At 34.6% G+C, this 16,604-nt stretch overlaps 1 long non-coding RNA gene across 1 annotated transcript in view; it reads right to left on the reverse strand.

Moving 5' to 3' along the window:
• Positions 1-575: 575 nt before the first annotated feature.
• The window catches only part of LOC125129949 (uncharacterized), a 50,013-nt gene continuing 33,984 nt past the window's right edge, over positions 576-16,604 (reverse strand). The window contains exon 3 of the long non-coding RNA XR_007135609.1: positions 576-657. This is a non-coding gene — a long non-coding RNA (uncharacterized LOC125129949). The remainder of the gene's footprint in view (positions 658-16,604) is intronic.

Here is a 16,604-nt window from a genome sequence, read left to right on the forward strand (position 1 = left end):
TGGCTGAGGTCTGGAGAGGTAGGTGGTTTCAAGCAGACCTCGAGTAAAACCGAGTCAGTATTCTCCATTCCTGGCATCACTTGTATCAGCATTCAGTCAATCTCATCTGAATACAAGTGCCCACAATTTTTCTATGAAAGCTGAGGTGTAAGTGCAATCTGTTTAGCAGGTAGTGAATTGTAAGAAACTGAAAAACTTACAGTTTAGCAAATTATAGTTATAGTCCACACTGCTGCAGCTGGTCCACTACTATAATTAAAGGATTTAAGGAATAAAGAGTGCAAAGAGTAACAGAAATGCGGAGAGAAAGAAGATAGCATTCTGCTAGACTTAGACTATTTAAAACTTTTGTAAGGATTCAGAAATTATATCATCTGTAGTTTTTTCTTATTTTCATCCCCCCTCCCACTAACCAATGTCAAACATTTTTCACTTATTATGGAATTTGATCTTTTTAACATTTACCTCTTTAAATGCTTTAATAATGAAAAGTACATTTTTAAACTCTTCCCAAATGCAGTGAGAATGGATTTGTTGTGTAATTCATAAAACTGATTCTACTTACAAGTGGTCCATCCATACAGCAAAATGTCAATTAGATAATGAAGTTTTTCACAATTCTGCATGAATCTCTGAAGGTTCTGTGAAGTTTAGCCGCTGTAAGAAATGTATAACAAAGCAGCAAGCTGATTGTTCTAGACCCTATAGAGTATATACACACATACATATATTAAATATATATTTTATACAACAATTACTTAGAAATGTTAACCAAAAGTTTTCTAGGTACAACATGATGGGATATAACTCAATATTGGAAGAGAGAGAAGATGGATAAATACATTTTTTTTTAATTAGCGGAATGGGGAGGGACATAGCATTTTATGACAAGAAGATACTCCACACATCTGTGGAAATCTTCAAACTTTGGAAGGGACAGATAAAGAGGGAAATAAGGGATGGGGACAAAAGTAGTAAAACCATTGGAGAATTTTGTAAACATCTCCTCTCCTTGCTACATGTACAAAAAAAAAAGACAAAAACACTAATTTGAAAAGGTACATGTGCCCCAGTGTTCATGGTAGCATTATTTACAATAGCCAAGATATAGTGTCCATCAGCAGATGAACAGATAAAGATGTAGTATATATAGACAAATACTACTCAGTCATTAAAATGAATGAAAATTTGCCATTTGCAGCAACACAAATGGACTCGGAGGGCTTTATGCTAAGTGAAGTAGGTCAGACAGAGAAAGATAAATATTGCATGATATCATATATACGGAATCTAAAATACAATATACTAGGGAATATAACAACAACAACAACAAAAAGCAGACACTGATACAGCGATCAAACTAGTGGTTACCAGTAGGGAAAGAGAAGCAGGGCGGGGCAATATAGGGGTGGAAGAATGAGAGGTACAAGCTATTACATACAGAATAAGCTGCAAGGATATATTTTACAACACAGGGAATATAGCCAATGCTTTATAACAATTACAAATGGAGTATAATCTTTAAAAATGTGGCTCGCGCAGTTCCCGTTGTGGCTCAGTGGGTTAAGGACCCAGTAAGTTCTGTGAGGATGTGAGTTCGATCCCTGGCCTGGCTCAGTGGGTTGAGGATCTGGCACTGCTGTAAGCTGCATCACAGGTCAAAGATGCGGCTTGGATCCAGTGTCACCATGGCTGTAGTGTAGACTGCAGTGGCAGCTCCAATTGGTCCCCTGACCCAGGAGCTTCCATGTGCAGCAGGTATGGATGTAAAAAGGAAAAATAAATAAATAAATAAATATAATGTCTGAATAATTATATTGTACCACTGTAGCTTACATAATATTGTGCAGCAACTAAATTTCAGTTTCAATTTTTTTTTTAAAGTTCCCTTGGCACTCTCCTTATTAACATTACAAGGCTATCTATCATGAAGGCAAGGTACAGTGTTTGGTAACCAGGGACTCTTCATCTACCTGGATTATCTCCCAATGCAGAGTATCGTGTGAATTATATTGATAGTTATGAGTTAGAGTATCTATAATTAATTTTCATCAACATGGAAAAACCAATCCATAATAAAAAAAGTGACAGAAAAAACAGAAAATAGTGGCTATGTAATCAATATGATTCTTCTCCTCTCTATTTGCTAGTTTTTGCCTGTTTCACTGACACCTCGTAGTTTCCACTCCCAGCTAATGAGGGGCTCTGAGAGAAAGTCCTGGGTTGGAGCTCTGAGAGGTAGGCTTGATCACAGGAGTAGGGTAAAATTCCTTCTCAGACGGTAGAATATGCAAAAGAGAAATATTAGAAAGTCGGGATCCAAGGGAAAGCCTGGGACCAAGGAAGACACTCTACCAATACCTCCATCGGAGAAAGATGGGCTGAGATGTTGGAATTGGGGCCAAGGCAACAGGCTAGGAATCCGTGCTTAAACTAAAGAGGCTTTTGAGAGCATTTCCACAATCACTGAACTACGAGAATTAACTTAGTCCTACAGGTACTAGTTGTTTCAAACATCAGCCAAACTTGATTTTTTTTTTTTGCTTTTTAGGGCCACAACTGTGGCATATGGAAGTTCCCAGGCTAGAGGTTGAATCAGAGCTGCAGCACTGGCCTACACCGCAGCCGCAGCAACACCAGATCCAAGCCACTTCTGTGACCTACATCACAGCTCATGGCAACGCTGGATTCTCAACCCACTGAGTGAGGTCAGAGATCAAACCCTCATCCTCCTGGATACCAGTCAGATTGGTTACCGCTGAGCCACGACGTGAACTCCCATCACCCGATTCTTAAATTAATTTTAGGATTTTATTTTTTTCTCTTATTAAAAAAGTCATTCCAATGAGTTTTGTTATCCATACATTTTGACAACTCTCAAATCTTTATCTGTAGTGTCATCTTCTCTGATTTCTAGATCATATTTTCATTGGGGCATCTTATAAGTAATTGAGAGGTAAATTCTCTAAAGTTATCTTAGAACCCAAATGTCTTGCTCTTCTTCTATTTAAAATCTAGAGCTTTTAATATCACCATCTATCAAATATTATAAAGTAAAATTTTTTTGACTACTCCTTTACTTTCATTGTCCTAAATTTAGTTGATCATAATTATATTCCATGACCACCTCTCAGGTCTTTCATCACATTTTTATTCTGCTGTTTTTAAGCTTATCTCAAACCCCAGTCACATCTTGCCTGTTTTACAAAAAGTTGCCTTCTAGCCTTTCTTCTCTCCAATCCACTATCTATACCAGTGTTTTCTTTCTATGATGTCAATATAATGAGATCAAATTCTACACTTGATTATTTATTATTTCCTCTTCATAGGAAAATTGAGGGTAAAGAATCATTTAAGTTGCATGGATAATATTCAAATGCATGGCTTGTATGAATATACAATAATTGATTTGCCCATTCTACTGATGATGAATATCTGGGTTGTTTCTAGCTTTTGACCAAACTGAACAGTGCTGCTGTAATGATTAGAATCTACGTATATGTTCTCATATATGTTTTCCTTTTTAGGATATTATTCTTTTCCTATTCTCTTACTACAGAAAAAGAGTCATTCCAATTATTTTTCTTACCCACAAATTTTGATGACTATCTATCTATCTATCTATCTATCTATCTATCTATCTATCTATCTATCGTGAATATATATACTCTACTCTATTGGGTATATATCTAAACATAGAATTGCTGATAATTCATATACGCAGCTTTAGTAGACATTGGCCAAAGGCGTTGTGCTAGTTTACATTCACAGTAGCACTACATGAAGTTTCAATTGTAACCGTAATCTCACAAAAACTGGCATTATCAGTATTTTTAACTTCATTCATTCTGGTGGGTGAGTAATAGCATGTAAGCCTAGGCTTAGTTTGCATTAACTTGATGATCAACAATATTAAGTATGTTTTATCATACACATTGGTCATTTGGATATCCTCCTATGTGAACTGCCCATTCAAAACCTCTATCTATTTTTCTCCTGGACTGCATGACTTGAAAATGTTCTTAGTATATTCTAGATAAAAGTATTTTATCAGGTATCTATCTATTGTCTATATCTCCACAGTTATATCTTTTATCATTGTGTCTTGTTTTGACATAATGGAGTTATTATGGAGTTTTTGATCAGTGGATATTCTTAATTTGATGTAGCAAGACTTACATACTTAAATACTATCCAATTAAAAATTTTTTGCTTTATGAAAACTTAATACTATATCCTGGTGAATAAATCCTTATCTCTTCCAAAAACAAAAAAAATCCATTGTGTTTTATTTTAATCTCTATTGTTTTAACTTTAATGATCTCATCTACAATCCTTCTGAAATTTGCTTTTCAGTATGGCATGAGGTATTTGCTGCATTTCTATACAGTAACAATGATGTATCTAAAAAGAAATAAAGAAAATAATTCCACTCAGAGTAGCATTGAAAACAATAAAATACTTAGGAATACAATCAAGCAACAAGGTGAAAGATCTATACAGTGAAAACTATAAGTCTTTCGCTAAAGAAATTGAAGAAGCAGCAAAAAAATAGAATGATACACATGTTCATGGATTAGGAATTAATATCTTTAAAATGTTCATATTACCCAAAGCCATCTATAAATTCAGTGCAATCGCTATCAAAATTCCAGTGGCATTTTTTGTAGCTATAGAAAAAAAATCTAAAATTTGTATGGAGACACAAAAGTCCCCAAATATCTGAAGCAATCATGAGAAAGAAGAACAAAGCTGGAGGTATCATACTTTGATTTCAAACTATACTATAAAGATATAGTAATCAAAACAGTATGTTACTGGCTTAAAAATAAACACATAGACCAATGGAACAGAATCAAATGCTCAGAAATAAATACCTGCATTTATGGTCATATAATGTTTCCCAAGGGAGCAAGGAATACTCAAGGGGAAAGGATAGTCTCTTCAATAAATGGTGCTGGTAGAATTGGAAAATCATACACAAAAGAATGAAATTGGATACCTAGTTTAAACAACTCACAAAAAAATTAACTCAGAATGGTTAAGATTTAAACATAAGACTGAAACTGTAAAATTCCTAAAAGAAAGCATGGGGGAAAGCTTCATGACGTTAGTCTTGGTAATGATTTCATAGATATGACATCAAAAGCGCAAGGAACAAAAACAAACATTAATCAGATTGCTTCAAACTAAAAAGCTTCTGCACAATAAAATAAAAGGACAGCCCATGGAATGGGAGAAAATATTTGTAAATCATATATCTGATAAGCAGTTAATATCCAAAATATATAAAAAAGACCTACGTGAAAAAGTACTCACTAATCATCAGAGAAATGCAAATCAAAACATGAGATATCACTGTAAACATGTTAGAATTGCTATCAACAAAAAAGACAAGAAACAACTACTGTCAAGGATGTGGAGCAACTGCAACTTTTTGCACTGCTGGTGGGAGAGCATATGAATTGGAACAGCCATAAGGAAAACAGTATGAATGTGCTTCCACTTTATTCTTCTACAAGATAGTCTTGGCTATTCTTGGAACTTTATATTTCTACATAAATTTTATTATTTATTTATTTATTTATTTATTTATTTATTTATTTATTTATTTATTTATTTTTGTCTTTTTGCCTTTTCTAGGGCTGTTCCCACAGCATATGGAGGTTCCCAGGCCAGGGGTCTAATCGGAGCTGCAGCCACCAGCCTGCGCCAGAGCCATAGCAACGTGGGATCCCAGCCATGTCTGTGACCTACACCACAGACGATGGCAACGCCAGATCCATAACCCACTGAGCAAAGCCAGGGATCGAACCCGCAACCTCATGGTTCCTAGTCGGATTCATTAACCACTGCACCACAACAGGAACACCCAAACATTTCTACATAAATTTTAAAATTAGCTAGTCATTTCCACCAGAAAAATTTAAAAACCTCTTCTGAGATTTTAATTGGAATGGATGAATCTATAGATCATTTACAAGCGAGAGAATAGCTATCTTGCACAGTATTCTATTTTCTAATTAGTAAGCATATTATATCCTTTCATTTCTTTAGTTCTTTAATTTCTCTCAACAAAGTTTTATAGTCCCTAGGACACAGAAGTTACACATATTCTGTTAGATTTATTTCTAAATGAATTATTTTGTGCTATTGTAAAATTTATCTTTAATATTTTTATTTTATATGTTCTGTAGCTAATACATAGCTATAAAATTGAATTTTGGTATACTGACCTTGTATTTAGTGAACTTGAATTCACTCATAAATTTTAGTAATTTGTTCACATTTTTTGATTTGCCACATACGTAATTACATTGTTTATAAATAATGACAGTTTTACTTCTTTCTGTAATATCCTCAAATTTTTCATTTATTTTTTCAGATATTTTTGCACTGACTGAAACCTCCAGACATTCCTTCCTCTAAATTCTGAGGAAAGCTTTTGATAAAACAGAAGATCCTATCTATTCCCAGCTTATAATCTTTTTTCACAAATGGTATTTTGTTTTTCTTTATCTATTGATAAGTTTGTATGTATTTTCTTATTTTTCCCATTAATGTCAATTATATTGATTCATTTTTGACTGCTAAAACAACTTATGATTCATGGAATAAAACTGACTCATTTTAACATGCTGCACTATTTGGTACAGTCTTTTTTCTTCTGTGTTCATGTAAAAAATTTTGTGTGATTTTAATTCCGATAATATTCCGGATTTTCTAGAACTGTGTAGGCCTCATAAAATGAATGGGGAGTGTTTCTTCTGATTTTTTTTTAATCCTCTGGAAATGTTCGTATAGAATTGGTTTTGTGTCTTCATAAATATTTGGAAGAAATCACTGATGAAGTAAACGGGATTTTTTTGTGTGTCAAATTTTGAGTAATAGGTTTAACTATTAAAATAGCCACAGAATTATTTAATTTTCTATTCATTTCTTGATATATTTGGCAATTTTATTCTTAATGTATCTATTTCTTTCATCTAAACTGTCAAATGTATTTGTGTAAAGTCATTCAAAATATACTTTATTATCATTCTGATATCAGTAGGACCTATAATGATGTCCCATTTCTGTTCCCGATATTGGTAAGTTGATTTTCTCTCTCTCTTTTTTACTTGACTATACCTTTCTGTGGTATCAGTTTTATTATTAAAAACAAAAGACAATTTAGCTCTTTGTTGATTTTTTCTGTTGTGAGTTTATCTTTTATTCTTTTACATGTACTCTTAATTTTATTATTTCATTCAAACTACTTTTCTGTGTTTAATGTGCTGTTCCTTTTTCTAGCTTCTTGAGATGAAACTTTGACTTTGATTATTAGCCTTTTCTTTTCTAATATGAGGTGAAAGCTATAAATTGTCCTAGACAACACTGCTATAACTAAGTTTTCATGTGCTTTATTGCTATTTAATTCCCAAGATTTTCTGATTTTCATTGTGATTTCATCTTTCAATCATGCAAACAATATTGCTTCATTTCCAAAAGTTGGAAAATTTTTAGTTCTCTATTATTTTATTACAGCTTAATTCAAAGGTGGCCAGAATCCTGCACTCTATGTATTATTAAATTATTTGAAACTCTTTTTGAATGTTTTTTATCTTTTTAGGGCCACACCCACTGTATATAGAGGTTCTCAGACTAGGGGTTGAATCAGAGCTGTAGCCTCTGGCTTATGCCATAGCCACAGCAACACCAGATCCAAGCCACGTCTGCGACCTATATACCACAGCTCATGGCAACGACAGATCCTTAACCCACTGAGTGAGGCCAGGAATTGAACCTGTGTCTTCATGGGACACTAGTCAGATTTGTTTTCACTCAGCCATGTCAGGAACTCTCAAGTATTATTTATTTACCTTTTTTTTTTTTTTTTTTTGCGGCACCTGTGGCATGTGGAAGTTCCCGGGCCAGGGATCAAACCTGAGCTGCACTTGTGGCCTGCACCACAGCTGTGGCAACGCCAGTTCCTTAACTTGCTTCTCCACAAGGGAATTTCCTGAATTCTTTTTATTTTTATGGAAATTGACAAGTTTAGTTTTTGGTATATATTCAATATGCATTTAAAGATTATGTCTATCATAATTGTATGCACTGTTCAATCTATATCAATATGTCATTTGTTGTGTTGTTCAGATCCATATTTTTACAAGTTTTTGGTCTGTTTGCTCAATCGGCCATGAACAAACCAGCTAGTGGTGAGTTAAACTCTGATATGCTTTGGATTTGTTTCTCTTCTTACTTGTGTCAACTTTGCTTCTATCTATTTATCTATCTTTCATAACATATATATGCTATGTTATTTGGTGTATACAAATTTACTATTGTATTGTCTGTTGTTGGTATGACCTATTATAAATACAAAATTTTTCTTTTTTTCCTGAATGAGTTTTTCTAGCCTTAAAATCAAGTTTTTCTTATATTACTGTAAATCTAGTTTGTCTTAGATTAGTGTAATACCTGTCTTTCTTTTGAATACATCACTATGGTATATTTTTTATATCGTTTTATAATTACTCTTTTTGTGTCCTTATATTTAAAATGTACCCCTAATAAGAACCATAGTTAAGTTTTATTATTTCAATTCCTTAGAATATTTAATCCCTTTATATTTAATGTAGTTACTTATGGGGGGATTGATAGGTATCATTATATTATTTGCTTTCTATATAACTAACCTATTTTATATTTTTATGTCCTCTCCTAGTTTCATTAGGTTTAATTATATTTTGCTTTTCTATTTCATCAGTATTTGTTGGTTCCATTTTCTTTTATCTCCTGTAATTGTCATAGTTACTAAAATATGCACTGTTGAGTATGACTGCTTTTTCATTGTGGAGATGATGCAAGGATCTTGGAATAGTTTGTTTCAATTTATTCCACTCTCCTCTTTTGTGTTATGGTGATCTAAGCTTTAATAAGGTATAATGGAGATATAAATAAAATTGTAACACATTTACAATGTGCAATGCTATGATTTATGTATACACTACGAAAAGATTATGCTCATTAAGTTAATTTTTCTGTTATTATAATGATGCAATTAATTATATACATTGTAAAGCCCTCAAGACATCAGTATGTTATTTAATATCAATATTCATTTATTTTACTCATATACTTACCTTTTCCTTTTGCAAATAATTTTCCCTTCTGAGATTATGTTCCTTTTGTCTGTAGACTTCTATGTTGTTTCTTTTCTTTTTCTTTTTTTTTAGTTTAACTCTGCTAGCAACAAATTCTATCAGTATTTACTTATTTGAAAAACTTTATTTCATCTTAGGTTTTGGAGGATATTTTATGTGATATTAGGATTCCCTTTCAGCATTTGTGATATCGCTTCATTGTCTTCTGGTTTTGTTCTTCAAAGATTGCATTATCAATCTTTTGCTCTTTTTTTTTTTTTAAGGGTTGCAAGCACAGCATATGGAAGTTCCTGAGCTAGTGGCAGAAACAGAGCTGCAGCTGCCAGCCTATGCCACAGCCACAGCAATGTAGGATCTGAGCCATGTCTGAGAACTACACCCCAGCTCACGGCAACACAGGATCCCTGACCCACTGAGTGAGGCCATGTATTGAAACAGCATCCTCATGGTTACTTGTCAAATTCCTTTCTGCTGCACCACAACAGGAACTCCTGCACTATCAATCTTGTTTCTTGTTTAAGGCAATTTTTTCCCTTATCTTGAATGTTTTTATAATTTTGTCTTTAATCAGTTTTACTATCACGTCCTTACATGTGGTTTTGGTTGTACATAGCCTTCCCAGATGTATAAAAACCTTGTGATCTGTATGATTATTTTTTCAAAAATATGTGATCATTATGTATTTAAATATTTCTGCTTCCTTATTTTCTCTCTGCTCTCCTTATGGGAACCAGTCTTGTGTCTATTAGATCTTTTCACTATGTCGTACAGTTCTCATGCTTTTTGGGATTTTAATTTTTTTTTCCATGCTTCAGTCTGCATGATTTCATTATCTCACTTTGTAGTCCCTTATCCTTTATGCTGTTGTGTCTAATCTGCTATTGACTCCTCTTTAAAGTTCTCAACTTGTCATTTTATATTTCAGTTCGAAAATCACCACTTATTTATTTTTACATATTGTAGTTCACTAGTAAAATTGTTAATATTTTCACCTATTTTCCCCACCTTTTCCTCTATTTAGTTTAATATAATCATATTTACTTAAAAGTTTTTGCCTGGCCTGGGAACTTCTAATCTACTTTTTAAATCTGTTATTCGCTTTCTTGTCTCAATATTCATTCCTGTTTTCTTTGTCATTCTGCATGTCTAGTAATTTATAATTGAATGTCATTCATTAAATTTTGATACTGTAGAGTTGCCATATGATATTATTTTATTGCAGAGAGGGTTCACAATTTCTTTTACCAAGAGTAAAAAGTGAGCATTTAATTTAATCAGGGAGCAGACTAAGTCAAGATCATTGTAACTTTGGTATGGTTTTTTTCTACTTCTGGTTTGCTTTGCTTCTATTATCCAAATCTACTACTTCCAAATCAGAGCTTAGTTTGTTCACTTGGGTTGCTTTCCCTGGTAGATCATGAAATATTATCTTTTGTCTACTCATTTTGACAAGAGCGCCAAAACCACCAGTCAGTTTTTCAGAAACTATTTATTTTCTTTGCCCTCACCTATACAGCTTCAGAAGTTGGCAAATATCCTGCAGGGAAAATTTGCCATGTGCAAAGGTCTGTTTTCTCCCCCTTCTTTCTCACTAAGCTCTTAGCCCCACAGATCTCAAATTTTATCTTTTAATCAGGCATTCTGCCAAAAGCTCCCCTATTTCCTCTCTTCTGAGTTTATTCTGCATCAAAAAAAAAAAAAAAGCCTATATATTCATGTTCTTATCCTGAGCCCAACAAGGGCTAATACCTTCAGAGAAAATTTTCATTAGTCTATGAGCTTACTACTTGTAACTTTCCTTCTGTCCAAAATCTTGTGTCTTTGCCTCCACAGTTTACCAAACCTTTTAAACCTATTTTTTTTTAAAGAGAATTTATTTTTAGGGATTTTTTTTAAGTTTACAGGAAAATTAAGCAGAAAACACACAGAAGTTATATGCATTTAAAAAAAAAATCTCCCCCCCATTGTTCTCAACAGGAATTTTGGTCTCCTGCAAGATGTGCTATCATACCAGCAAGTGGGTGTAGCTCGAAAGCAATACTTCCCGTAGCAATTGCTATATTTAAAAAAGGAACATGGGAGTTCCCGTCATGGTGCAGTGGTTAACAAATCCGACTAGGAACCATGAGGTTGTGGGTTCGGTCCCTGCGCTTGCTCAGTGGGTTAAGGATCCGGCATTGCCATGAGCTGTGGTGTAGGTTGCAGACATGGCTCAGATCCCGTGTTTGCTGTGGCTCTGGCGTAGGCCGGTGGCTACAGCTCCGATTCGACCCCTAGCCTGGGGACCTCCATATGCCGCGGGAGTGGCCCAAGAAATAGCGGAAAAAAAAAAAAGACTAAAAAAGGAACATGAACTTAATATCTATGTATAAGTTTTCCATATTGTAACTAAGGTACTTATATATTTACATAAAAAACTGGGAAAATATTATCACCAAATATAAAAGGGCTGACTATATTATACAAAGAGCTCATAAGTTGATAATTCATAGAATATCTCATTAACCACCTGGATAACATCTACAAAAGGTTTTAATAAGGAGTTTCCCTGTGGCGCAGCAGTTTAAGGATCTTGATGCTGTCACTGCAGTGGCTCAGGTCACTGCCATAGCACGGGTTCTGTCCCTGGCCCAGGGACATCCACAGGCTGTGGGAGTAGACCCCCAAAAAGTTTTAATGAAACGGTAGATTTACTAGACTAACATTTAATTTTAAAGTGATTCATTTATGACAATGAAAATAAGTACTTTTGCCCTTTAAATCAGCGCTGATAACTGATACATCTGACTTTGCAGGTCTTGGACCGTGACCCTTCATACTAGCTGTTAGCTGGATTTCCTTGAAACTGAAAAGTGCTGTCTTCAAATCCTGGTGCCACCATTGACCTGACTCCAAAAATACCACCATCCTGAAATCCCTGTTGCTCTGCTCCAATCCACTAGCTTATACTTAGATATTATTGTCAGAACAAATCAAGTGAGTCTGTCACATTCTCCTCAATTATGGTTTGCTTTTCTCACGACCCTCCTTTGTGCCCATCCTGTAATCCAATGAATTCCCTTATGTTCTCCCTCCCACTCCTGACTTTCTTCCCTCTCTATACCCAAGTCATTATTCCTAACATTAAAGTACGTATGGGTTATAACAATATCCACCATTTATGAGGAAGTGGTAAAACTGGCAATTTCAAACATCCTTAGTGGCAGAGCAAGCTAACATGCTATATTAGGAAAGCAGGAAAATATAATGAGATCAACTAAGTGTTCGAAAATAAGAGCATGGTGAGGGAAATTATCAGTTTATATGTTTTTATACAACCAACACTTTAGTACATAGACTATTTTAAATGGCTTACACAAATATTTGGGCATCATCACCACATTGAAATCAACCCCAAATTAAAAAAGCTCAGAGAAAAATAAAATCAGAGCTAAGATTAGCACAAAAAAATATACATAGGTTTTATAGGGTTTTGGAAAAAAAACCTGGCCTCTGCCTTTTGAGCTTTCCACAAGCCAAGGAGGAGAGAAGCTATCAATTATGACACCATGGTGTGAAAGATTAAAAAGCAAGCCAGTTGAGGAGCAATATGATTTGTCCTGAGATCTGAGAGGAAATTCTGCCTTAGGTAAGTTTCCTCCCACCTATATGCAATGATTACAAACAAAAAAAAATTTTTTTTGGAGCATAAACTGCTTTTTCAAAAGCATTTGAAACAATAAACTAGATTCAATGGTCCTGCTTAGGTATGAGGAACTGATTGGATTTTCTTGGCAAAGAGAAATCTTAGAAGAAACAAAAAGATGCAGAGCAGTGTAAAGAGCATCAGCTTTCAGGTTAGCAGTCTAACCTGTAGAGACACCGTTTCAATCACTTAGGTCATGAGACGGAACAAACTATTAACCTCTTTGACTCTCAGTTTCCTCAGCTTTGAAATGTAGTAATCCTTCCTTATAGGACTGGGAAAATAAACGAGACTAAATAAATAAATGAGGAACAGTATGTAAAACACCTGGCACAAAGAAGAGGCTACAAAAAGAATGATTTCCATCCTTCTCTGCTTCAAATTTCCAACATCTTAAACTGATTGTTTGATTATAACAGATGTATATGTTAATTACCTTATAAACAAGAGCTTTTTGTAGGCTAGGGCCTATTAGCTAATTAAAACTAAGGTCCTAATACTTGTGTCAGGACTCCGCTAGGTGCTATACTACTTGATGAGAGATGCTGATGGTTATTAATCTTCTTTTGGATCTGCGATTATATTCTTTCATACATAATGTAAAGGGCTTGTATCTTCCTTTTTCATTGACTCGCGTTTTCTGCAGTTTGTCTCTTTTAATGGTCTTTTGCCGAGCCAGCATTTACATTTATTTATCATTCTACTGTTTTTTTCTCTTATAAATCATTAACCTACAATTTTATCTTTATTCATTTTTCCAGGCTTTTCTTCTACACATTGTAAAGAATTGTCTCTAGCTTCTTCACTTGAATAATTAATTCATTTATTTTCATTCTATTTTGTTTAAAATAAGATCATTTAAACATCCTATTTTCTTCTGAGTATAGGTTTGGCAGCATCCCACCAGGTTTAAACCTGCTCTGACTATAGATTTGATTTCATCTTTTACCTGTTTTTGTTCATTTGTTTGTTTTTGTCTTTTTAGGGCTGTACCTGTGGCTTATGGAAGTTCCCAGGCTAGGGGTTGAATTGGAGCTATAGCTGCCGACCTACGCCAAACCCACAGCCACAGTACCCTGGGATCGGAGCCACATCTGAACTTACACCACAGCTCACATCAACACTGGGTCCTCAACCCACTAAACAGGGCCAGGGATTGAACCCACATCCTCATGGATACAAGTCAGGTTTGTTACCACTGAGCCATGACAGGAGCTCCTGAATTCATCTTTTATCTGCATTAAGAGAATTTTGTTTAGATTGGCCAAAGCTACCGGTTGTCCCAACATCCCAGTAATATCTGTTTTCCCTTTCATATATGGTAATACCGTTTGTAGCGGGGCATATGGTCACTAATCTGAAGACTACGACTTCCTAGTTGCTCTTGAAGCACAAGGAGATGTGAGCGAAAGTGATGGAATGATGAGGTGAACAAATCTTTACTCTGCAAATGAACGTGTGTGCCTTCTTCTCCATGCCTGCAATGCAAACATGAAGGAGGGATGAGCTGCAGCAGCTAAGCTGGACGATGATGTGGAAGCGGAAGGCTGAGGTGTATGGAATAAGCAAATAGAAGACGCCTGGGTTCCTGACACCAGGGGCTGCTGCCCTATCTACCCTGATGATTTAGACAGAATTGTTTGTGAGGCCAAATAAACTGTTAAGAGCTGTTATTTTGAGGCTCTGCGTCAGCAGCTATAATTATAACTAATACAGTTACTGTCTTTTAGTTTCTTGGCATTGTGAACAAGGAATAGAGAAAGCATGATTTCTGCCTAGAGTATGTTGAGATATTTTTGATTGCTTAATAAATGATCGAATTTTGTAAACATTTTCTGTATTTCATTTGCTTTTAAAACTATATAATGGTGTTTATGTTTTAAGTTTTGCATTATATTTATATTTATATATTATTCAACCTACCATTTAATCATATTACCACTTTCCATATTATGCTCTATAAAATACTACTTTTATGGACTATTAAGACGTTCACTTCAAAATAAAAAAGTTTAATGGTTCCTATATGCCCTGCTTCCTGTCTCTATCGGTAAATAACATAAACTCCAAACCTACTGTCTGATTCATAGTTCTAATTTACAGACTGTAGGAATGTAGGCAAATTATTTAATCTCACCTTTCCTCAGAAGAAAATAACATTACACTACCTATCTCATAGGACTGTTATGAAGATTGTAAGATGAATGCATATTATATTGAATACTTAGGACAGTGCTTGGCAGAGACTGAGAATTTTTAAAAGCATTTAGGTATTGCTACATTGCATATAAAAGGATCTGAGAAGTAATGAAGTAATAGGATTTGCTTAATACTGCTTATCCTAGCATTTCCCAAACTTGAGTATGGTATATTTTGGTCCTAGCCAGTTGGGGGAAAAATGTATTCCATGGAATACTGGTTTTGGAAATATGCATCAGATCCAATGTGTATTGGGAATTTTTCACCTTAATACAAGGTACATAAATGCAATTTGGGAGGTCTGTGAACCTCTTTATACTGATACAATTTTAGATAAATATGTGTTGCACAGATTTCTGGGGGAGAAGATCCAGGGACTTTTTCTTATTCTTAAATTTCTCTACTGCTCCGTCTATATGTATTTTACATATAACTGAAACATCAGAGACTAAAATAGCAAAAGTCATCTTCTACTGTTTTATTGTTATTTTCTTCTCTTTATTTGACCTTCTCAAGTTTATCCTCTATATCACTAAGCTTTTTGAGGTATCAATGGGTTTTTAATTCCTTTGATATAATTTTAAATTTCTTTACAATTTTTTCTTAAATCATTCATTTTACCATTGAACATTGACTCTAAATGAGTTTGTGCCATTGATTTGTAAAAAGCAATGATCTCTTGCACATTTTTTTGAATGTTGATCATTTTCTGGTTCCTACAGCAAACCGTTTTTAGAAACAAAGCCCTTTCACTAGGTTATCCATGTGATTCTTCCTCTCCATTGTTTAATATTGTTATTTCATATGTTCAGGTTTGACCTTTATTTTATTTGTTCTTCACATTATTAAAATCCCACTTCACAGGAGTTGGTTGAGGTGGTAAGTAAACTTTCTTATCCCAGCACATTTCCCAACAGTGATTCTGAGTAATCTTTTCAGATGAAAAGCCGATGGATATATCCCATATATTTCACAAGCTCTATCAGATTTTGCCTATTATTACTCTTTCATTTGAGAGAAACTTTCTATACCCACAATTGATATTCTGATACTTTTTTAAAAATCCAAATATCTTTGCATAAAATGTAATTGAAACTAGCTCCATTTATTAGTTTGGCATTTCTCTGACACACACCCTAGACAATTACATTATAAAAAAGAAAAGTTTAGACGATATTCCTCATGAATATGGATATAAAAATGTGTAACAAATAGTAGTTATTAAAATCTTTCTTTTATCTGCATAACATCTATTTGATCACGTGGTATTTTTATTTCAATCTCTGCAACAACTTGTACCTCTTGATTCCATTCATCCTATTTGTCCCATTTCAGATTCTTTTTTCTTTTTAGGGCTGCACCCACAGCATATGGAGGTTCCCAGTCTAGGGGTCGTCGAATCGGAGGTGCAGCTGCTGGCCTATGCCACAGCCACAGCAATATGGGATCCAAGCTGCTTCTGCAGCCTACACCACAGCTCATGGTAATGCCGGATCCCTAACCCACTGAGCAAGGGCTGGGACTGAGGACACATCCTCATGGATACTAGTTGGGTTCATTAACCACTGAGC

The sequence above is a fragment of the Phacochoerus africanus genome, chromosome 6, assembly GCF_016906955.1.
Source record: "Phacochoerus africanus isolate WHEZ1 chromosome 6, ROS_Pafr_v1, whole genome shotgun sequence".
Classification (NCBI taxonomy): Eukaryota; Metazoa; Chordata; class Mammalia; order Artiodactyla; family Suidae; genus Phacochoerus; species Phacochoerus africanus.